The following is a 25,560-nucleotide window of genomic DNA, read 5'->3' on the forward strand; positions in this document are numbered from 1 at the left end:
CGGTGTAGGAAAATACAATCCTTTTATCCATTTAGTTTTGGAATCACATTGTTCAAATAGATGACTCATCAATTGTCACCTCCCACCCATATTTAGGCCAGGCATTCTATTTGCTGAAATATTTTCCTTCTATGGAAGTGCAGGTTTTTGGTGTTTTTCCACAAGTGCTCCCGTCCGTTACCATGGGTTACTCCTTTTGCTGTGGCACATTTAATTGATTCTGTTTTCTGCTGTACCGGGCATCTCCTCCCCTTTCCTCTTTAGATTATATCCAAGAATTTGCTTAATGTTTCATGGTAGGTATGGGCATAGAGTTGGGGGCCAACTGGGTCTCAGAATATCATATTGTTTGAACAGTTTATTCAGGGACAGGGGTGACTATACATCTCCAAGCACACTACACACCTACAGAATACAACACCGACACTTGACTACCACAACACCAACTGTAAAAGATCCAGAAAAATATAAAGCTCCTCCAATAACTACGTAATCCTAACACGTTTAATTCCAACCCCATACCACAGGCACACAAAACAATCGTGGCACACACACACACCCAAACGCTTGCCAACCCATACCACCTAGAAGTTAACCCAACAAACACAGATCAGATTTTCCAAACTGAAACTACCAACAGAACAGAAGAAAACAATCTTCCACACTCCCTCTCCTCCCACTAACAAACCACCCCTACCCCTCTATCTTTTCAGATCTGCCACAGTGTCTAGAGACAGTTAAAATGGCCGTTGTGTGCAATATAAATCACAATAACATAGCATAACTTGACCTGAGACCCATCCTTCCATGTCACTGCCTGGCCATCTTTAACCTTTCACCTGATAGTCTGTGTCATTTTGCACTGTGTGCCTACCCACTGTTAGAGATCTTAGAGTTTGAAATGTCCTTCCGAAATTCTAAGGAGAGTATGGACGCGTCATACCATAGATGACCGTGATATTGCTTGTGTACTGACTTCCTTCTCCTCTGGCGTCTCCCATATCTATAGCATAACATAACAAGTTAACTTGTAGAGTGCACATTGACCCACACGGGGCATCTTTACATAATTGACGGATAACATATTTGTATTGCTACCCAACTCAATGGTACTCATTTTATGAAACTTGAAAGGATAAGGGTCTGAGTGGGCCTTTCACACCGCTATATGAACACTTACATTGTGGGTATACTTCCTTAATGTCGCCTCCGAAGGACTCATTACTCAAATTGGGTTTGTGCTACAAACCACGGCCTGTACTGCATGCTGACATAGTGACAACTCTGAGGCGAATGCCATTCAGTCTTTGGGCAACTCAAAAGCTGATTTTTGCATTAGTTGCTCTTGAATTCAATCCCTCTGTTTTTCATGCACTCTGTGTTTCATCATTCATTCACTCACTCATTCATTTTGTCATTTGTATAGTGCCATTTACCACAATTATAGTCCCAATGTGCTGTTGGCTGAAAGCCCTCGGAGTGACCAGAGTCCACATTTGGGAGAAGTTGGGAAGTGCTATTATCATGTGTGCATTTCAGCCATTTAAGTTATGTGAGGTTGGCCAAGACCCTGCTAGTCGCCCAGAAAGGGTCGAGGGGGCATTTGTTTGCTGGTGGTAGGGGCGTGAGCAGAGGTAGGAGGTTGGGTTCAATTAACTCCAGGCTATGCTTGCGGATGTTGAGGACCAGTATGAGATTGAGGTGGGAGGTGGCGGATTTTGCATGGGAGAGTTCACATTTTATTACAGAGCTGTCTGTCCAGAGAACCAGGCTAATGGAGGAGATGTTGATAGTTAAGTTGGACGTGAGGATCCAGTCAAGTATTCGTCCTTTGGCATGTGTGGGGGTGGCAATCAATTGAGTGAAGCTTCTTTCCTTCAGAGCGTGAGTAAGAGCAGTCACGCTACAGTCAGCCAGGTTATTGAAGCCCAGATTGAAGTCACCCATTAGGATGCATTTAGTATTGGGCTTAATGAAGGCTGGTTGTTAAGGAGACGGATGTCAGATTCCAGATGGCTGTGGGAATTTGTTTGCCGGTATAAGAGTAGTATGTTATAGGTTGTTTGGGGGTTGACTGTGAGTTTCAGAATCAAGGTTTCATAGCCGGTCATTGGCGGCGTAGGGATAGGACTGATGTGTAGGGATGATTTGGCAATCAGTGCAACACCCCCACCCACCCATGTCTGAAAGGAGTGTGGATGGGCATAGTGGAGGTAAACTTTGAACTAAACAGGGGTGGGTTGTTTTGAAGGAGATAGAGAATTATTCGAGAAGCTACATTTCGAATTTTGTCATTAAAGGTAGCTTCATTCTAATGGCACAGGTGTTGTGCAGTAGTGTTTGCATTATAGGTGAGTGCAGGGTGTGTGGAATGAGCCTGTGTCTTACGCTAAGTTACGAAGGTGTGGTCTGCAAGCAGAGAAAATGGTATAGCTGTACAAACAACGTCTACATCCTGGGTTCCATCTATGTACAAAGAGCAGTGCTATGTTTCACAGAGGATCTAAGTGCTAAACGAATGCACAATACGGCTAAATAGCGCAGATGGGTGAAATATAAAATATGGCTACCCTATACCCTTAGGCTAAACGCAGAATTTGGCTAACTAATGGGCTGTTTTCCTTGTAAGGTGCCTGTGTAGTCGAGCTCCTACTTCAGCACCTTCCACACCAGTTCCTCCAATTCCCATGATTCCCATTGTTTTCACATGACTTGCAATACTCGGCACATGTCACTAAGAGGCACTTTGTAAATGTTTGTTAAATTCACCATTCCAATGTGTAGTAAGCATTACCCACGGCTCTGAATGATGGTCTGACAGTGGAAAGTAATAGGCCCTCATTGGTATAGTGGCAGTGGTTACCAGATGAAAAGAGTGCTGGTACCTGGGATGGCGGTTTGGAGAGCTACTCAGCCCTTAATTAGTTGTGCCAGCATCAATATGGGAACGTTTCATTGATGTGAACGAAAAAAAGGCCTGCATTGAATTAAATTGCATTATAAACTAAAATGGGTTGCAATATGATAAGAGACAAACTCAAATTGCGCAGCAAGAACCCTTTTTCACAAACACTCCAACTGGCAACAGTGCCTGAAATAACAGAACCTCAAGGACAAGTGATATTCGAACGTCAAACCATGCTTTTAATGGACTAAATATGTGTATCAAGTATTAGCAATGGCAGACGTGGACTTGGAAACGCTCATAATGAATCCAGTTAGAGCTAAACAGAATATCTTTCTTTGTGATTGGATTCTCACACGTTCATTATGCCTACAGTATAAACATTTTAAAGGTTATGCTGACAAGAGAATGGGAGTTGTTGCCTCGCATTTGATTAAATCTCCCTCTCTGCATATTCGTATGGCTATGGTGAGAACTCGATTCAATCTATGGCTTACCCGCGTTGTTTTGGCTCAACGAATTCCTGTGTCAGAGAACTTTTGTAGATTTTGCAATGATTCAGTACAAAAAGAAACACTAGAACACCTAACAATCGAGTGTTCAGGGCTGATTTCTCCGAGAAACAAAATGTTTGTGAAGCATATGTCCCTTGTTGCAAATGTGCAGCCTGAACTAAGATGGGTCTTTCTTCTTAATACCAACAACATGAGTTTGATTATAGCCTTGGCAAATTTTTTCAACACACTGTGTCAGGAAAATTAAATTGGGTAATATGTACATAGCAAGGTTTTTCTTTCTCATCTTAGTTTTCAAGTTATTTATTTATGTTTTGTAACTATGTTAATCATGTAAATAGTTAAGGCAACTCTGTTGATGATCTGTAAATGCCCCAATGTTTCCTTTCTTTTCTTTATTTCTGTAAATTAGTATGACTAGTAGATCTATGTCATGATGTGTATATATTAAGAATGTTTTTTATCTGATTGTTAAATGCTAAAGATTTTGTAAAGATTTTGTAAATTTTCTTAAAAATTGAAAAAAGTAGATTTATTTCTGCTAAATTTCAATTAAAAAAAAAAAGATACTCAAACGTATTTTGCTTACATGTGGTCATAGATGATCTTGTTTATTTCTCTGGCCTGTTCTGAAAAGCTCCAGAGCAGTATTACCGAATGTTTGCACTTGTGCTTACAGGGACGTCATTTGGGGGTCGCCAGAGGTCGCAAATGCAACCTCTGAGGTCTCCCTTGCGACCTCTGTGGTCACCCGTGCGACCTCTAGAAAAAAAAAGAAAAAAAAATGTTTTTTTTTAAACTATTTTTTTTTTACTTTTTTTTTTTTGTAATGCAAGCTCATGGGCTGTGGCCAGCACCACGTGGCTCTTTAGTTTTGGAGTGGCTGGCTTTCTTGTTAAAGCCCCTTAAAAAAAGAAGAAAAAGAAGAAAAGGAGTGACACAAGTCTAACACTTTCAGCACTGACCCTAAATAAGAAAGATTAGGAATACCAAATAAAGTGTCTTTCTGGAATTCTATACAATAATTGATACTCATTAAAGATTTATTTCAGGCACACTTCAGGGGGTGAGTCACTGAATTAGTCTGTTCTTAAACGCCTCAAATCAGCCTTTCATCCTTCTGAGGTCGATACATGAGTACCAACACAGGTTGGGTGATAGTGGGTGTATATTTTTTCTATATAAAGCACTTAAGCTTAAGTGCTATATAACAACACATCATCATTTGGTCATGGTGCTTGCATTCACAGTAATTTGGTAATATGGGCCTATAAACACTGATCTTAACGATACATATGGTGATCCATTCTTGTATGAAATGTACATCACATTATAGTGATATCGTAACCATATTTTTTGTAGTGTACAATGCTATGCGATAGCACTTCCTGTTTTATCAACGGGTGAAAGATTGCGTTCCATCGCATCCCGCGATATCACTTCGGGGTGGGATCAAATGACATCACTTCCTGTGATGTCACCAGGGAGTCAAGGGTCGTGTGATGTCACTTACGCTACCTCTGGCATTTTGGTGAAATGACGTCCCTGTGTGCTTATGCATTAACCATTGGGACAAACATTTGGCCAGGGCATAAAAAAAATATATATGCTTTTTCGATGCATTTCGCAACAGGGCAAAGGACTACAACTTGCACAAACAATGTTCTGGTTAAAAAACGTATTGAAGGAACATGTTTATTGTACTACGGCAATTTCTTCCCTAGTCCTAACTGCTTTGGCACCGCTGCAGAATGTCTGTAATACCACCAGCCCAGGACCACTTGTCAAAGGAAGCACTGTTAGGCCTGGAGGATCTGAGGACGGCACAGAGGACTCGGGCCTCATGGCAGCAGATTCATTTCAGCTTAGGTAGTGAGCCTGCATTTCCTTGTCACAGTCGCCTCCAGCTCCAGAGGTTGCAGCTTGTTTTTTGCAGAGTTCTGAGTGTTTGGGCGTGGACAGACATCAAATGGGCCTTCGGTGCACCTTCTACTCGTTGTCCTTCCTGCCCCGCAGACCAATCACTACTTACTTTCCCGCTCTTCCTGCCATCGTTGATGTTTTGGGTTTCAATTGTTTCTCTAATAACTGCTGCTGCAGTGGTTGCCATGTTTTCTGTTGCAATTTGCTTTGTCATGAGGCCATCAAGAGTTTTTGGTAGGGATGAATTTCTAATTCATCAGAACAGGGCAAAATGCCTATCAATTAAGGGCAGGTAGCTGACTGACATCATTTTTATCAATTATTTATATGAATTAAATTGTAATTGTTCCACTGTTTATGGGCTTGGAATAATGTTGTGGTCTACTTACTCTTCTTGGCAGTTCAAGTGGTGCATGGGGTACAGTAGGGGAGTAGGTCTCAACTGGGGTGAAAGGATTTTCCGTTGTCCGGGTCTATTTTAAAGAACCAAGAATCAAATAGATTTGGATATTGTATAAGCAATCACTTTTGTAATGTACACTGCTTTTTCAGGTCCCTGGAAGAGAGGGTGGGGAGGCGGCTGACATTGTCGAAGGAAGACACTGCTTTGCCAAGGATTGTTCTCACATGCCCTGGACCTTACCCCATTGCCCGTGATTACCATCAACTGCAAAGGTGCTTGCATCTTTGGGAAGGGGTGCATATCTAATGCCCAGGTAGTTGCCAACTTAATAAAAAAATAATAGGTACTGGACCTATTGCCAAGTTTGGTCATGAAATGCCCAGAAACTTTCTCAAATGCCATAGACTTCCAACATCAACCAAGGAATGTTCTGCATAGATACAGATTGTAATCAAATGCTGGGGCAATGGACAATTTTAAAGGATTTCCTTGAAGGGCCCATGTTCTAGAAACATTTTAAGGATTGCCACCGCTGTCATAGCCAACGTCCTTTCTCTGAACCCTGCTGCTATTCTTCTGTAAGCTAATGTGTGGCAGAAGAGTCCATCGTGGCTTCACTCTTTACAGCATGGGCATTGACTTGGAAGCCACCATGAGTGATGACGCATCATTCTAGCGGCCCTCCTCTCCATTTCCGCTGCCAGTGACAGTGAAAGCGGGAGGCGGGTGAACATGTGGCAATCCAGCAACACCAACTCGCTTTTTAGATCAGGCAAAACTAAAATCCTCATCCTGGGTGGTAGTGATCACGTGGCGCAATTAGTTCCGGTGGTATTCGGTATGTGTACAGCAGTCTTTGATACGCGCCACAAGAAGATCAAAAGAAGCACCGATAGGGCTATTCAATGTAAATAATTACTCACATGTGCGTTCTTGTCCCCCACTATGACAATGCGGAATGGCTTTCGTGGCATGGAGCATAAGTTTCCCATGTGAGTTTTAAAAGGATTCATTTTCGGAATCCATTTTAACCCGTCTTTGTCACGGGCCCTTTCTCGAAGCTTCCTGTAAACATGCTAATTGCTTCAGACAGGGGCCCTGTGCCATCCCGTTTGTTTTTCATTGAATGGGATTAGAGTGTCTGACACGAGTGATTAATCGCCACATTTGTAGACAAGCTCACTAACGCAGGGAAGACTGTGCCTAATGCATTCCGTGCGCAATCTATTTGAAACAGATCCCGGTTATTTTGTGATTTTGTTTCTTTCGCGCCTTTTGTTTAGCGGTCTTACGCTCCACTTTTTCTCCCCATGTGGCACTGTTTTCATTTCTTTCGGCACGACACGTTTTTTTATTTTTTTAAATGGAAAACTTTAAAATAAAAACGTTTGGCAAAACATACTTGATGTTTACCAAGGAAACTTTGCAGCCTCTTTCCAACACTTCAACGCTGCATTGCGTCTATTGTGCGCATACAGTAGGAACCTGCGTTTATAGAATTTAAAGTCATATTCATTATTTTTACTGGTCTTGAAACAATCGCCGACCATATACAATCAAAGCGCTGTTACTCGCAAGGTAAGCGCGGGGGCGTGGGTTTGTGTCCCAACAGCTAAGGGGGAGAAATGCTTCTTTTTTTGGAGGTTTTGATTTAGTACACTCTCGCTCAGCAGGCAGGAGTTCAAAACTGTGTCCATTATTGTATAGCTTTACATGAGAAGTTACACAACGCCTTTCAACCACACCCGAGTGATTTGCAGAAGGGGTTCAAGGCTGGTGCCCATGGGAATGCCTCAGTTCAGTGTGACTGAGTATTATGTCAAATTCGATCAAGAACAGCTTCAGTTCTAATAGGGATGGGTGCCAACGTTTGATTTTCACAACAACGCAGAATTTCTTCCCCCCTGAACTGCTCCACAGATATGAGCAAGCAATAGAGTGAAACACCAATGGACTGTTATTCAAGCACGGAATCAGTGGGGTTTATCCCACAATAATTATTTTGAAGTACGGATCAATATAGTGCATTTTACAGCACTGTTTTGATAAGAAATTGAAACATAAGCTATATGAATTGCAGCCAGTTTTGAACAGATTAGATATCAGCAAGAGTCACATTCCTGCTGTGCTACCTGTTCAGCTCTGTGACTCTTAACTCATCACTCGACTTCCAAATAATGCAGCATTGGCTGTGTCTCCTCTGGTACTGGCCAATATCACTTCAATAACCACAGTACATACAGTCTCCATTAATGACTTATTGGTCAATGGCTTTTCATCTTCTGCAAAATTGACATCTCACACAGTCGCATTTAGGAGAGGCAGACAGAAAGCAAAAACATTCAACATATTTATGGGTGCAAAGAGAGGTCCCCACCACAATTGCCGAACAACTAAGTGGCACTGTTGTGATGCAGTTTAATGGTGTAAGGTTGTGTGTTTCCTATCACTTGACCTGAGTGGTAGGCGGGGTCACAAAACTTAAGAGATTTACACGCCCACACACTGTTTTTAGTAACATGTTTACGTAATTGATATTCTCATTAACTACAACAATGTTGCTGGTATTATTTAAAGCAACACATGTAGCCAATGATTTAAGGCACATTTCTTTGAAAAAAAGACTCACTGTGAAAGCATGTATGAGAAAGTAAAGCTGTTAAATTGATCACTGATTTCAAAAGAGATTTTTCTCCTTCCTACCTCAATTGTTTCTTTCATGCTTTATACCACAGCAGGTTTGGTGAGGGTGCTTAGATAGTTCCTTCTCTACCCAGGTGCATGGAACACTGCAACTTGATACATTGATATTCTTAGGTCCATCATATGTCCTGATCTGAAGATCGTGCAGATGGGAGCTTCACCATTCAGGACAGTAAACGATCACGTTTATTTAATAAACATGTAACACATATTTACAGAATTAAATGTATTGAATCAATGCATGGCTTTTTATCACCCTGATGTTAATCTCTCAAAACACGATTTTCCAAGCAAGTGTTCAATGTAAACAATGTAAACAGTGTTCCTTTGTGCATCTACATTACACAAATGATCTAACAGTGCATTTTAATAGGTGTGAGAAAGTAACTAAATAGTACATGCATGATACATATTGAATGACATTATTGATAATCAATATATCATTACGTTATGGTGAAGTGCAAAGTACAGCATGACAATTGTTTTCTGCTTGTATGTTTGTCACTTTAAAGGCAACTGGAATCTTGGAAATCTGGTCTGTATACATTAAAGCTCAGTTCCCAAGATTAAAAGTCCAAAGTTCACCTTGTTTGTATCACAATGCACCCCATTGATCAGTAACTAGTCCGATAGCTATGTTGAACAGACAGAGCTGTGGATGTTCAAAACATACGTTCAATCTTATAAATACAGGAAAATAGGGCTCATCCTTTCCAGAAACCCCAGTTTTGTGATGTTCACCAGTTGCCGGATCAAAAGTTAATGGGCGTGCCTCTTAGTGAAACAATTCTTCAAACGACCACATTTCCATTCAACCCTCACACTTTTGACTTATCATAGTTTCGTTATGAGTTTTGAATCAAGCCTGAGGAGGTTTCTTTTGTTTGCCACAATGAAGGGTATGGCATTTTATTTTAGAATACTCACTTACACTTTCTAGACAAGCAGATGTGTGTGCGCATTGTGAATGTAGTAATTAGTGAGACAATAGCAGGCAGGTTATATTTCTCTTTTGCAGAAAAACTGTCTGTATTCATATGGACTATTGTAGGTAATGACCTGGCATCAAAGTTATTGGTCCAACTTTAATCATTTGGATTAAGTATTTCAGAACATTCAGATTCGAAACAGCCTGCTTCATGTCCCAGAATGTTGGTTTGGGATTTGTGTAGTAGATGGTATTAGGTCAGGAGACGTTACTCCATAAAACAAATATTCAAAATTGATACCTTTGATAGTTGAAATCACTACAGAAAATGGAGATGCAGTGTCTGACATTGTTGCATGCAAGTTTGAATGCACATTCAATATCACTCACTCAGACACTCATTGAACCCACCTTCAAATTAACGTATGCATCCAACCTACCCACAAATTCACACACCCACTTACTCAGTTATTCATTTGTACATTTACCAAGTCCCAATCTTTCTCACACACTCACCCAAATGTCTCCTTCGTGGGATGCCCGACTCAGGTATTCTCTAAATCATGTATCAGTCTCTCACTTCTTCAGTCACTCAAGAGCCAATTTGTAAATCGTATCTGCTATAATGGATGGAATTTTGATATGAGGAAACACTGTATTCTGGTAACAGCACTCAAGAGTTGGTCTGAATTTCAGGGACCATGAACATAACAGTGTGGGTGCTCTGGGACCTGTAACTAATGTTGACGGCATATAAACAGCTTGACGTGAATCTGAGAATCTGGAAAAACAGAAGAAGATGCATGGACTTTGTCATGAAAATTGTTAAAACTGATTTTAATTGGATTCAGAACCATAAGTCAACACTTGAACCACTTCTGACATGAAGGGTGGACAAAGGTAGTTTATATATAAGCACCATCATAATAAATTGGACCTGAAATTTAGAAGGGGGGCATTTATGAGTAATCCGGCATGTGCTGCCTCTGCAACACAGTGTGGTAGATCTCCCAGATCAACAATACTATACGTTATCAAACCTGGACTCCCTCTCTCAGTGTCTATGGCCATCTCTGATGAACAATATGCATTATATAGATTTATTTTCAATTATGCATCAGCCTGTTTTTCATTTTTGAAATGTTTTATATAAATTGATACATTCACGACATGTGTAGTCTAAGCTGCGTTGTCCGAACATATCTTATATAATGTATTACAAAAAAACTCACCACAACACAAAAGAACCCATACACAAATATCAACATATCAAAAACATGACAGTGTATGTACGCAGGCAAGTGTGAGCATATTTCTGAAGTTATGGAATCTGATTCACTGCCTATTTTCCAAATCTATTTTGTAGTTTTTTTACTGTCCTCCATAGAGGTTCATGATATTTCAGGAAGTCTTTTTTTGGTCTAAAAGAACACAGCTAATTTGCAGAAGGAATATTACTGCATACCACAATCTCCCTCAATTGAAGTTCACCTGTGGGTGTATTTCCTCGACTGCCAAAGCTTCCTGTAGCCAAACCCTGAAGTCTGTACTGCTAGTCAGTTATTTGATCATGCCAAGTAACCACTGTGAACAATATCCACTAAGCAACACTTTCTTATGAATGCTGCAGCCACACCACAACCCCTCTTCAGTGATCATAACAATGACCCTCTCCTACACTGAAATCCTCAGAAATTGGGTGCTTAACAGTGTGACCTCACCATCATCAGCCTCCTGACACATGGTTGCATTGTTCACACCATAAACCATGACACAGGAAGCAATAGTAGCATAAAACCCACCACTAGCTAACTCTAATCACTAACTATTGCATCATGTATTTTAATTGGACTTTTGTGTAAGAAACTACAGCAGTAGCACATGATAGTCTTTTAAAATATTGTAAAAACATCTTTTCAACATTAATGATGTAGTCAAAACAAATGTTTGAAAATCGCTATCAGAAATATGGCTGTAGGTCAATTGTGTGACTTGAAAAGATAACAAAACAGACTTCATTATTATTTTGTTTTAATTTAGGTTCTACATACCACATCCCTCATATGTATTTTAACATGTTCTTCATTGTAATACCATTATTCTTGATTGGTAAAATAACCGTAGCTGTTTTCTCCGTAGGAGCTCAATGTAATGGAGCTGGAGAATCCAGCAGACCATGAGCACCATTCCTGCTACATAGTCCTGGCCATGGTTTCCAGATTTGATTGATAAACTGTATGAGAAGCAAAGGTAATGGTAATCTGGATGGACCCCCAGTTCCCACACCTATTACTGGTAATGAGGTGAGTCCTTATGGCTCTTTGACATACACGCCTGCAGGTCTTCTTTGTGCACCTTGATCATAAATGTCAGCAGCAGTGAAAAACATGCCGACTGTTACTACACTCTACTACACAATGTACTACTACAGTCTATGAGAGACTACACCTACTTCTTAACAGTTGTAAAAAAACAAGCAACAGTATTGGGCTTCATAATACTGATCTGGCCGAGAGGCCTCAGGATTTCCTGAACAGTACGGTAAACCCAGCATGAAGACTCCTTTTGAAAACTTCCACATTTGTTCCTGGACTACGTGGTATGTGGTTAGAGACTCGGTGGAGCTCATGGAATGCCCTTCTCCTTCATCATTTTGCCACATCCACCAAAAAGCCTCATTGCCTCTACTCAATTTGAATAATTTGATCTCTTATCAGGAAAAAACACCCAGAGTGTCATAAAAAACTGACAGAAACATTCATTTTTATATTGATCCTTCTGCATATGCTAAAATTAACAATCATGATGAAGACATATTATATAGACAGTCCTTTTTTCTCCTTATTCTTTTTCTCTAGCAATTAATGTGCAGGAAACTGACAGATTGACAATATACTCTCCTAAATGACCATAACAAGAATGTGTTAATTGCTGTGGATATTTTAGCAGTTTAGCCATAGTTACACCCTCCATTTTCTAGAACGTCTCTGTTAGAAAGATTTACCGGAATCAACCAGCCATCATTTATTCATCTTAGATTTCTAATGTGGGTAGATAAATCATTAGGAATAATACAAAATACCTAAGTTAAAATTAAAATATGGATTGTGCCATTACTAACACATCAGTACGTACATATCTGTAACAGAATAATATATCAGGTAATGGGCCATTCCTAAATAAAGTAATGTTATCCAGAAATGTATTCATTCCAATCTGAGCCAAAGCACAATGTCTTGACCAACTATACCTCTAAAATAATTTGTTTTGATCTTTTTCCAAATTTGGGTGGCTTTCCTATTATGTAGAGTATCTGTACTTGTGTCTAGAAGACATAACAGACTTTCTCTTAAAAAAATATCTCCCTGCCGAGGATTACTTAACGTGATCATTCATAAATGTATGAGCATTAGTTCACCAAATTTGACTCTCCTGTTTATTTTCTGACTTATATATTTCACTTATGCATTTGATTCCATAAATCACAATTACCTAAACATGTGTTGCAAACATGTAATTGTCCTTCCTTTTAGTTGATGCCAAATATTTTCTCTCTGCAGTTATCCATCATTAAAGCATTGGCCACATGAATCAATCAACAAAGCACATTTGGAAGGCTCCAAAGACATGCTCAAATGTAAGAACCAAGCCAAATACATACCGTGCCTGGAAATACAGAAAGAATGGAATGTATTCTCTGAAGCAGGAAAAATCATCCTCGTCCCCATCTGAGGCAGATTCTTCTTCAAGTGATATGCATGCCTTTGAAACAGATAGTAATATCAGACAAACAGCTGGAAAAAGAAATACGACCATAATTCCAAACTGTTGTTTAAGAGAGGCAGTTGAGCAGGGCAGACAACAACCAGAGGACAGGAACAGCTAAGCACTGGATTATTACCAGATAAAAGACAGCAAGCTAGCACAAACACAATTATCTAAATACATTGAACAGTGTGTAGTGAGAACTCGATCCTCCCCCATTATTCTGCCCAGTTTGTGGGTTGGTATGAGAAGGAGCAAATATGTTACAGTCCTGTTTTACATCTGTTTCAGATACCTCTTTACTGGGGCACTTATACAAATTACATTTGGCATATTTGAGAGGTTTCTGAATTTGAGCTGAATGAGCCTGTGATAAATTTGAATTGAATTAATTGGAATACTGAATTTGCTTTATCTTGTAGTTAAAAGGCCATCACCTTCAGAGAGCTACAGTTTTATGTGTCCTACAAAATGTTACAGGGTAATATTCTTAAGCAGACTGCAGCGCCTAATTCGATATTCCCAATTAAGAGTGTGCATGTGGATACTGTAAAACAACAGTTTCCTATGAGCAACGTATCAACATTAAATAAAAGTCTAGTATTGTCCAGGACTTGTTAAACAAAAGCCTACAAAGTCCTGACCGTGACCAGGTTTTCTATAGGAGGGTAGAAAGACACAGAGTACAAGAAAGCATACATGAAAGCATCCAATGTCAACCAATCTACATTTATCGCTCCCAAAATTCAATACATAGCAGATATGGCACATTTAGCTCATAATATTCTTGCCACAGAACTCACATGTATAAAACCTTATGCAAACATTGGCACATGCTACATCTAGATTTAGATTTAGACAACTCAATCCTGATTCCCCAGATATTGTAAACAAAACGTGTTCCTATGGAATATATTAAACATTTCCAATGGTTTGTTATATTGAGAAAAATCACTGATTTAATAACCCCCATAACAACAATCCCACTCCACAATATTGGGGGAAGAAACAGGCTGTTTAATTGAAATGTTCTGTTATATTTAAATTAATAAATCATGAAATTACACACAGCCAGCTTGCCTACAGAAAGTAAAATGCAACATGCTTTCTGTGTCTCACTTATGTTGGCATTCACAAAACAATATCAAACCTATTTTGCATAATCAGACCAGCACTCATTTGTGTATATAATCAAATATAAATGACTTAAATCTTCTAGTATCTGTTGCTACTCAAAACTGAATACTTAATTCTCTGTTAAAATAACATATAACTCAGAAGAAACAGTTTACTAATATGATCATAATTCTATTGTGCACTTATCATACTGTACCCACAACCTATTGTTGAAAGAGATATGTTCCCAAAATCTCACCCAATAATTTCTAGATCATTGTCATTTTAAGTGACAAATAGTATTGTAAGTATGTTGTGATTTGCAAAAAAGTTTTTTACATCAGCATCATGAATGAGGCTTTTGGAAATCACTGAGGTTTTCCTGTTGAAACAAATAGAAAGTCCTACCAGTTAGAAGGTTTTATTTTGGAGAGTAAAAACGCATTGATGTATTAAAGTTCTACTGAAAAATATGAGTAATTTAACTTTAGTTGGCATTTGGATTCCACCTAAAGCCGAATGCGTCTTTTTCTGTGCAAGGTTATGTGGCAAAATGATAATGGTTATTTTTTGGCATTGAAGGACAGAACATTACCTTCTTTCCTATTCCACATTTTTAGTAGAAAGCTCCTTTCAGATTTTGTTATGAAGACTATTATTTTCACAGTTGAATACATTTATAATCTCTGGAAATCTGTGTGGTGTGTCGTACACAACCCTCACAAACCCAGATACAGTTTGTTCCTGTAAAAGCACTCATAGAAAACTAATAATGTATTGCCATCAGAAACAAATATTTAATAAGCAGTAATACATTCTAGGGCAATCTATTTTAAATATATTTCCACAAAGTTGCATTTAAATTTTTATAGTACCCTAAAGTACCTTTAATTTGCTGTATGAGATTTAATTAATTCATCATTGGAGGATTTGTCTAAATGCTCTGGGATGATTGAGCTCATGTCTGGTTTGTCTTTAAAAGACTAAGGAGAGGTAGAGATATCAACCTGTTGAAAGCATCACTTCCAGATAGGTTCTTTCTTTCAGTGCCTTTGTGAAGACGATGCATTCAGGCAAATCAAAAAAAGCCTTCATAATGAAATATTCCATTATCTAAATCCAGTTGAAGGCCCAATCAGCTTTTCTCAAACTCTTTGCTACTTCCTATGTGTTTGTGTGTTTGAGTTTAAATACCCAACAAATACCGCCCATGGATTATCATTTGATGCAGAAGTTTGGATTGAACAGAGCCTGTGATATGTTTCCTTCCATTACTCACACCCACTAGTGTCCTCCTCTTTGCTCAATTGGCACATTGAAATCTCTGTGTGATAAGGGGGTGTGTTAGCCATGAGTTAGCCCTCCAGAGTCAGGAATGTAAAATCAAAATTGGGCTGAAATATTTGTTTGCATTATAATTCTTGTTTTGGACATGTGATATTAACTCCTTAAGTGGCAAGGATGAGCTGTCTCGTCCTTGACATTACGTTCGTAGTGCCAAGGACGTGATAGCTCGTCCTTTTTTGCCCTTTTTGTGCGATCCCTCAAACATAATTCCAACCCTGGGCTATGTGAGGGGTTGGTCCCTCCTCATGGCTTGGGGGTTTGATGTCTGCGTGCGTAACACACTCCGACATGAAACTGAAAGTAATTTCAAAGCGGCAGCCATTTTCGGCTTCCCCGCCAACAGAGAAGGTGAGTCCTCCTCACCCTCCTCACCCTCTCTCTTGATCTCCAGCTTTATGGAGCCGTTGAGATTGAGGGAGGTGTCATTTGAAAGGGGAGACTTTGAGGCATTGCTGGTTGTCGATCAGGAGCAGAGCACTTGATCCGCGGGCAGCAATGCCTCTGAAACAGAATGAGTGTTTTTGTGATGTGGGAGGAGGGGGGCCTGCTTACTAGGTAAGTGGCCCCCTCTCCCCAAGCCCACAAAGCATGGGGTTGTAGGGTTGGGACCACCTGGGGGCAGATGCCCCCCAAAAATGAAGAATGGATGGCTTTGGGGGAGGGCCCACCAGGGACATTTCTTATGGAAAGGGGGAGGGCCCTCTCCCCCTCACCTCAGTGGATGGGGGCACCACATGTAGCCCTCCCTGGGGGCAGATTTCTGCCCCAGGAAGGGCCATCTGCCCTAAGGGAGGACTACATGAGGTGCCCTCATCCATTTCATTTTTTGGGGGGAGAGGGACACCAGGAAAATATGGACAGGCCCCCCAAAGGATGGGACCTGCAGGTTAGGGCCCCTTGGGGCAGATGGGTATGGGTGCCCAGGGAAGGGCCCAACCCCCCCAAAAAGCAACATAAAAATTGTTGGTTTTACTAGACCACCAGGTGATTTTTATATTGAAAGGGTGGTGGCCCTCTACCCCCACCCCAAGTGGATGGGGGGCACCTCATGTAGCCCTCCCTGGGAGGACTACATGGGATGCCCCCATCCATTTCTGTGGACCAGAAAAGTGTGGGCAGGCCCCCTTAAGGATGGGGCCTGCAGATTAGCCCCCCCCCCCCCGGGGCATATGGGTGCCCCTAGGGAAGGGCAACAAAATAAAAAATAGAAAAATGGTTTGTTTTGGGGAGTGCCCTCCCACTACACCACCAGTTGAAATTTATATCAAAAACACACATGGTGTTGGCAGCGTGTTTCGGTGGGTGTGCAGAGTGCAATGTGCAAGAATTGTGTTGTTTTCGACACATTTCAGTCTTTGCCGTGGGTTGTGGGTAATACATTCTGGGCCGATTCTCACAAGCCAGACCTCAGGTGTCCTCTTTTGGCAAACACATAGGGTTCCCTGTTTTTTTTGGTGGCTTCAACACCTTTGGCCCAAATTTGTAGGTTGTCCACATGAGCAAAGTTCCTGAATATATGCTCTGCCAAAAGACTTGGGGTTACCAGTGTTTTAGCCTTTTTCCCTTTGCGCCCAGGTAGGTGCACCCACACATGTGAGGTGCCATTTTCATCAGGACACCTGTGGAAACGCGGGAAGGTAGGCCATGTGTTGTTGGCTGCGTGTTTCGGTGGGTGAGTAGAGTGAAATGTGCGAAAATTGAGTTTTTTTGACACAATTCGGAATTTGCTGGGGGTTGTGGGTAATACATTCTGGGACGATTCGCACAAGTCAGACCTCTGTAGATTCCCATGTGTGTCCTCATTTCGGAAATGCATGTGTTCCCTGTTTTCCTTGGTGGCTTCAACACACTAGCCCAAATCTGTAGGTTGTCTGCATGAGCAAAATTCCTGAAAATTTGCTGTGCCGAAATACTTGGGGTTACCCACGTCTTAGTCATTGCCCTTTGCGCCCAGGTAGGTGCACCCACACATGTGAGGTACTGTTTTTGTTGGGACACCTGTGGAAAGTGGGAAGGTAGGCCATGTGTTGTTGGCAGAGTGTTTCAGTGGGTGAGCAAAGGGAAATGTGCGCAAATTGTGTTTTTTTTGCCACATTTCAGACTTTGCTGGGAGTTGTGGGTAATAAATTGGGGGCTTAATTGCGCAAGTCAGATCTCTGGATTCCCACAGTTGTCCTCTTTTCAGAAATGTATGGGGTTACCTGTTTTCCTTGGTGGCTTTGACACTGTAGGCCCAAATCTGTAGGTTGTCCGCATGAGCAAAATTCCAGAAAATCTGCTGTGTCGAAAGACTTGGGGTTACCAATGTTTTAGCCTTTTCCCCTTGCGCACAGGTAGGTGCACCCACACATCAGAGGTACCGTTTTTGTCAGGACACCTTTGGGATCGCAGGAAGGTAGACCATGTGTTGTTGGCGGCGTGTTACGGTGGGTGAGCAGTGTGAAATGTGCAAAAATGCTGTTTTTTTCGCTACATTTTGGACTTTGCCGGTGGTTGTGGGTAATACTATCCTGGCCGATTTGTGCAAGTTAGACCTCTGTGGATTCCCACAGGTGTCCTCTTTTCAGAAATGTATGGGGTTCCCTGTTTTCCTTAGTGGATCTACACCATAGGCCCAAATCTGTAGGTTGTCCGCATGAGCAAAATTCCTGAAAATCTGCTGTTCTGAAAGACTTGGGGTTACCAGGGTTTTAGCCTTTTCCCTATGCACCCCGGTAGGTGAACCCACACACGTGAGGTACTGTTTTCATCGGTACACCAGTGGGAACAGGGAAAGGTATGACATTTAGTGTGTTTGCATGGTTTGCATAACATTTCGGCCCATTTACTGCTGTCCTTTGTCACACAACCCTTTAATTTTCCAAATGTGACCTACATTTAGTCACTGCTTTAGGCACCACACATTTTTGTAACCTGGACACGTCACCTACCCTTCAAAAGGTCAGCCTGTGCTCTTTCAAAAAATGTATGCTTGCCCTTCCTCACACATTTGTTTTCCTTATTTACACATACTAAGTACATCTGTTTAGGACGTAAACATACAACACCTGTGCAACATGGCTCTGTTTTTGGCTTGTGGTACTGCTTGTTTCGTGAAACATTACAAAAACATGTGATTTCCGAACTGGAAGAGTCAGGAAAGTAGCGGAACACTGTTTTTCACAAAATTCACAGAAACCATTGCCTTACCAGGCCAACCATGTCCACCACATACCTTTTTACTGTCATTTTCCCGATTTTTCCCCAAACTATGGAATATTTCCCTAAATAGTTGTTGCCTGACCTGCGCAAATCACCCCTTCCTAAACGTGGAATTTGGTCTACTTTTCAGAAATGTATGCCTTTCTATTCTCCCATTCAGCTTTCCTTCCCATTTTATCCATTCCGTCCACGCATGTCCTATTAGAAAAAAGGCCAAAATCGCCTACCTCTCACAAAACGGTTGGTAACCATATCAAAGTATGTTTTTCTGGTTTCCACTCAACTTGTTGTTGAAAGCATGGAACATGGGGAATTCAGCACAGCAAACCAGTTGTTCCTGGCACTTACAAGGAAAAAAAAATACTGGCTTCTTTGTACACTATTTTATTGGCATTTTCTGAAAAAAATTTTTTTTCTCCCTTTTGGTTATTTTCTCTCACCCCCCTACAGCAAACTAGGATTCCTTGGTGGCGTTACGACTGCTGACACGTGTGAAAGAAAGGGGCAAAATTTGGCTGAGATATCTCATGTAACAAAAATGTTACAAGGCATTGAATGGCAACATACCAAAATCACCAAAAAGGCTTTGGCACTGGGGGAGAAAACCTATGGCAGTTAAGGGGTTAGTAATCATTAAATATTCAGATTTGAAAGAATAATACATAGACATCCTTTATATTTTTGTGACTGCAGGCAAATAGAGTTATTCAAAAATGCAAATGTATTAATCATTCATATATTTTAATGTATGCTTATTGTATGCATTTAGCTGTTCTGCCAAATCCCTATCTATATCCAAATTTGTATTCAAGCGACGGATTCCAAAGTTGTAACTGAATTCTTATTTCCCACTTGTCCTCTAAATGCATTGTTTTGTGCAGCACATTTTAAATAGGTGTTTGTTGTATGGATTTCTTAACTTGCATTTCCATTGCTTTTGACCCACCCCATCATAGAGACATGTGCTTTCATTAAAACAAACAACCATTTCAATAGGCTACTTAATGAAACAGACACACACTTCATGAGTTGCCATTATTATCTGACAATGCATACATGAATCTCTTACCAGAGTGGCCCTCCAAGTGAACTTTCAAAAACAGGACCATGAAAAATACTGTTTTAATATTTCATTTTTGCATTTTGGCTTGTTTCTTTTCATATTTTTAACGCAAACCTTTGACCTGGAAACATGCAGCTGTGTCATTATTGATTTAATGCCTTGATTGCAGTGATGGATAAGGGGGCCTGTTTTCAGGAAAGATGACACTTGCATACGCATACATGTTAGGATACCCAAAGCTCACTGCTTAGTTTTATAGTACATTCAAGCTACATGGTATCGAATCAGAGCTAATCTAGCACATGAATATTTATCTAGACTTTATGTATAATAACACTGAAATAATTCCTTATTCTGTTAAGAAAAGTATAAATATTGGGTTCCTAATCAACCATTTTCATTTAGAAATTGAAATCTTATATAATTTGCTTCATAGACAGTTACCATACAATGAGCCTCATCATTTTCAAATGAGTGCACCACTACCCATGTTGTTTATAAAAAATATATATGTTGGGATTATGCTTTCTAAATATTAAGTTCAATTCACATACAGGAAATTTCTCCTCTATATTAGTGGAACATTGTTATGGTTCAAAATGCAACCGCAGTTCTATTATTTTAGCATAAATGTGTCACCTATACCCTATGAAGGGAACGGATCACTGCTCATCATAAGGAAGACATTATCTCAATTTTTTATCATTTAAAGGATGATTTGAATCTTCTAGAAGATTGACCTTAAGGTTACTATCTATCACCAGTGCCACACAACCACCATCTTGTAACCTGTATGTCCCCAGTACACTCACACATTGTGTCCCTTTATTTCCGATCTGCATTTTCCTGACTGTTATTTCTTCTCTTCTATCTTGCAGTTAGCGTTACTTTGTAATTCCCCACAGCCAACATCTAGCAGCCTGGATGTCTCCTAAACCATCCTCCCTTCATCTCCTTTTCTCAATCAAGCAATTCTGATTCCGATATACCAAAAAGAAGACAGGCTTGTTAATACCCATTTTTAAATGCTTCCTTTAGAAAAACTGCAGGGTTAACTTGGGAATGAAAGTTGTTTCCTTAGGGTGTCACATCACTAGGGCATAATAAGCAATGGACAAACATAGTTAAGGGCAGAAGTACATATCTTTCTCTATATTTTTCCCTGACCACTTTTTGCCCCTGTCTGTCCATGTCTGCCACAAATATGACACAAACACAGCACGCAAATGCCAACTGCAAACACATTTTATCTTCACTGAAACATCGGTTCAGATCTACATACATTCCTCTCAACTTCCAATCTGCACCGGTATGCACTCATGATATATAAAACCACAGCACCCCACTTCCCTGTCATGCTCTAGCTCACAAAAACAGGGCTGAATCCACAGTCTCCCCAACATGCTATCCCACACTACCTCATCCATCACAGGGATCACCCAAACAAAACAGTTGGTGGCATCACTATCATTGACAAAACATACTCCAACACAACAACCTCACTCACACATCCTACACATCCTTTGAATCCCTCTCTATCAGTTTCTCTCCACCATCACATACACAGCCCACTTTCTTTGACCTAATTTACCAACCCTAATTTTCACTCTGAATGGTCTGGCTTACTACAAACAGCCACACCTCACTCTGTTCCAAAATTGACCTTATTGATTTCCCACACAGACAATAACATATTTAGCACCACACTCACTCCAGTCTTCCTACAACCGTACCTAACACATCACTTACACCATACAGATATATGACAAAATGTTGTTTCTACACAAAACTAAATCTAGGTGTTGCATTCATACCACTTTGTCATCCCCTTCACACTTACTAGCCCTTATAACAGCTCCCACCCACCACAAAACACATGCTTCTAAGCTAGGAAAATTAAACACATCACACACACAGCTTTGACATCACTCACAGCATCCTCTTTCCCCTCACACCAACCCTACCTTACTTCTCAACAATTACAACATCACCAAAACACTCACCATGTAGTTACCCTAAAAACAGAATGATCATATCCACCACTACAAGCCAATAAGGTGTTTAGAACTAGCATGTCAATGCAACCCATAACCCTCCACCAGGAAACCCCTCAAACATAACATTGCTAATACAAATACAAGAAGGCCATAAATAATGCTAACTCCACCCACTGCATCAAGAACGTCAGAATGCCCCCAATTGCATGCAGAGACTTTTCAACATCATCAACCAACCCTCTAAGTCACCTCTATTTCCACTCCATAATACACACCAGACAAGCTGTCCCCTCCACAGACTTACATCTAAACCATAAAATATGTGGGACACATTCCACTCTATCTATCAAGACACATTCACTGCCAAAACAAATCCTGCCCACTTCTTGGACGACATGTGCCTAGGTCAGGCCAAAACAAACTGCATCACCATCATGGCCCGATATGGGTCAATATTATCTTACATGGCACCATCCCCCACATTAAAAACAGGATAAAACCCATTCTCATGAAGAAACCATCCATTGTCTCCACCCTCCTCAAACACTACCAACTCAATACAATACTGCCATGCAGAATAAAGTAACACGTTTTTACAAGCCAACTCCAATATCACATCAAAGCAATGAACCTGCTCAATCCATTTCAATCAGGTTAATGCCCGGCCACAACACCAAGACTTCATCCTGTCATATCTTGGATGTTCTCCACAACATCACTGACACTGACAAAGGACAGGCTATTCCTCAAACTCTCTGCAGCTTTCAACACAGCTGACCACATGTGATGCTGGAAATGCATCGGAGGGACAGGACCTCCGTATCCTTGTCCTTTACTGCTTTTTATCGTGTGTTCTGTCGTGTTTTCCACGCAGGAGTTCATGTGGGACTCCTGGTGGTGCAGCTCTCTTTCTTTTGGTTTGGTGAACGGACCAGTGGGATACTCTTATGGAACCCATGGGCGGGGGTACAAACCTGTGCCCCTAGTGTATGTTTCTGGGCACCTGTGGGTGGCCCGCAGAACAGGGTATGGGCTGGTGGCAGCTCCATGCTGAACTTGACAGGTGCGCGGAGTATCCTCTGTTTTGGGATACCCCGGCCCTGCCATTGGGATCCGTTGATTCCTGATGGAAAACAAGATGGCCCCTGTGGCCTCTTGCTTTCTATTACCCATTACCTTGTTTTCCCAAAGTCCTGGGAAGCCCTGACTCTGTCCCTTCCCCCTGACTGGCTGTTGGGTGGAAATGTCATATATGGTGTTGTTGTGAAGGCCCGGCCAGACTAGCTGGAGCCTTCCCGGTGATGTATGTTGTGGGTATCTCCTGTGGGTGGGACCTGGGTGAATAGAGTGTATGACAAATTTGCATTCTGTGTTGTGGGTGTCTAGTATCTGGTGGTTGACACAATGACTGAGACAACCCTGCCCGAAACCGGTATGAATGCAGCTTGGAGTGTTGAATGGCTCGGTACTTGTCCCAATACACATAACCTGTTGTGAGTATCTGGAGAGAAGTGAATGGCCTGAATACCTCGTGTGCCTGATTGGCTGCCTGCCTGCCTAAATGCCCGTAGTCGTGATGGGATGCTTGAGTGTGACCCAGCGGAATGAAGGGGAGATCAACAGTATATCTGGGGACCTCTCACTGCTAGGAATCGTGTTCAGAAGCTCAAGTCCACTACGACGAGTAACTGGATTAACTGACGCTTGACCTTGAAGCCCTGCTGGACGAGAAGAAATGCTGTTGCTCTCCTTCACAATCTGAAAGCTACTGTGTCTCCAAGGACTGACCCAGAGAGGACCTGGTAAGGCGCCCTCTTCCCGAGCTACGAGGGACCATCGTGCACAGCTGATCTTTGCCAACGCTCCCTGGTACACAGACCTTCGACAGGCTGCCGCCCCGATACGGGGACTGCTGCGGAACTCCAAGGAGAAGCGCCCAGACTGTTGTCCGCCACTGTCGACGACCGCCGTCGCTGACCGGAGCCGGCGTGCTCCAGTTTGCTTAAGAACTTCCATTGATCATCGGACGCTCTCATCTGCATCGTCACCCGCTTGTCTCCCATTGGAGAGGACCTGACCGTCGACGCGCCGAGGAGCATCCACCGGTGGGTTTCCCGTCACCTAAAGACCACAGAGACGCCGACGACTCGACGCCCGTGCCGGGCCACAGTTCTTCATCATCTCTTTGCGGTCCCGAACTATCATCACCGAGGTGCCCCGCACACCTCTTCCTTGCAGGACGCCAACGCTCTGTCATCGACAAGCACCGCTAGGAACGAAGCGGCAACTTCCCTGCCGTAGTTCAACCTGTTCACTGTCGGACGTTCGACGACCCGTGACTCCCGCCTTAAAGGGAGGGCACTCAAGAAGGGCCGTTGATTCCCTGACACCGGACACCAAGTTCCCCGACACCTTTCGACGATCCGTGGCTCCCGCCTGAAAGGGAGGCACTCAAGAAGGATCGGTCGATGCAGCGTCGGAGAACTCTACTCCACCAGGTACATTGGGGGGGTAAAACCTTAATAGGAAGAAGTGAGACTATCGAACATAGGGCCTGGGCTTGTGCTATATATCTTTATTTACAGGTTGCCCAGGTGGGGGGATCTCCACACAGAACTGTGCCTAGCGGTAGGGGTCAGCATTCTGCCTATTGTTTCAACCATTTTACGTTCCTGCCTATCTCTATTGCTGGTTTCCTCGTTATTAATCTGTGTGACATTTTAACCGTACAGTTGATGCACTTTAATGAGATTCGATAACATTAGTGGTACCACTTTAGAACTGTATATATTTATCATTATTGACTTCCAAGTACAAAGTGTGTTATTGTGATCGTGTACATACTTTTGAATATTAATTATATAAAGACTGTGTTTTCAGTAATACAGTGTGTGGACATCACTTTGTGGGGGTTCAGGGACTACACTATACTTAAGAAACAGCCTGCATCACCTCCTGAGAAGCTAGGCCTTGATTGTTCGACTACGTTACCAATAATAGAGAATCTTGGCTGGGGTCCCCTGATCCTCTCCTCTACCGTATAGAAAACGTAAGTACAGACACCCCCTACCGGTCTTTACACCACACATCCTCCGAACCATCATTTCCCATAGAATGAAACACTCAGGCACCCTTCTCAACTGGTGTATCTCCTTAATCACAGATAGGACACACTTTGTCTGCATGACCCCCTATCAAGCATATCCCTCCCCATTCATGTATCGGGATCCATAAGGATCTTCCCGATCTTATGGTGGGTTAATTAACCCCTTAACTGCTGAGGGTTTTCGCTCCATTTGCTGAGCCCATTTTTGGACATTTCGGTATGTCACATTCATTCCCCTGTAACATTTTTTGTATCCCACAGCCAAATTGGCACCCTTTTCTACCCACATGTAGGTGGTTGTAACACCACCATGGATTGGTCGTTTGCTGTAGAGGGGTGTGAGAAAGTAACAAAAAAGTGACCACATTCTGTGTTTTTTCAGAAAATGCCAATGCAATGATGTAAAAAGAAGTCGTGTTTTTTTTTTTCTTGTAAGAGCTACGGAAAAATGGTTTGCAGTTCCAAATTCACCAATTTCCAAATCTTCAAGAACAGACTGACTGGAAACAAAAAAAACATGTTTTTCATAAGGTTACTATAAGTTTTATTAGAGTTAGTCAATGTTTCCCTTTTTTTAATAGGACATGT

The sequence above is a fragment of the Ambystoma mexicanum genome, chromosome 1q, assembly GCF_040938575.1.
Source record: "Ambystoma mexicanum isolate Mex_15411 chromosome 1q, UKY_AmexF1_1, whole genome shotgun sequence".
Classification (NCBI taxonomy): domain Eukaryota; kingdom Metazoa; phylum Chordata; class Amphibia; order Caudata; family Ambystomatidae; genus Ambystoma; species Ambystoma mexicanum.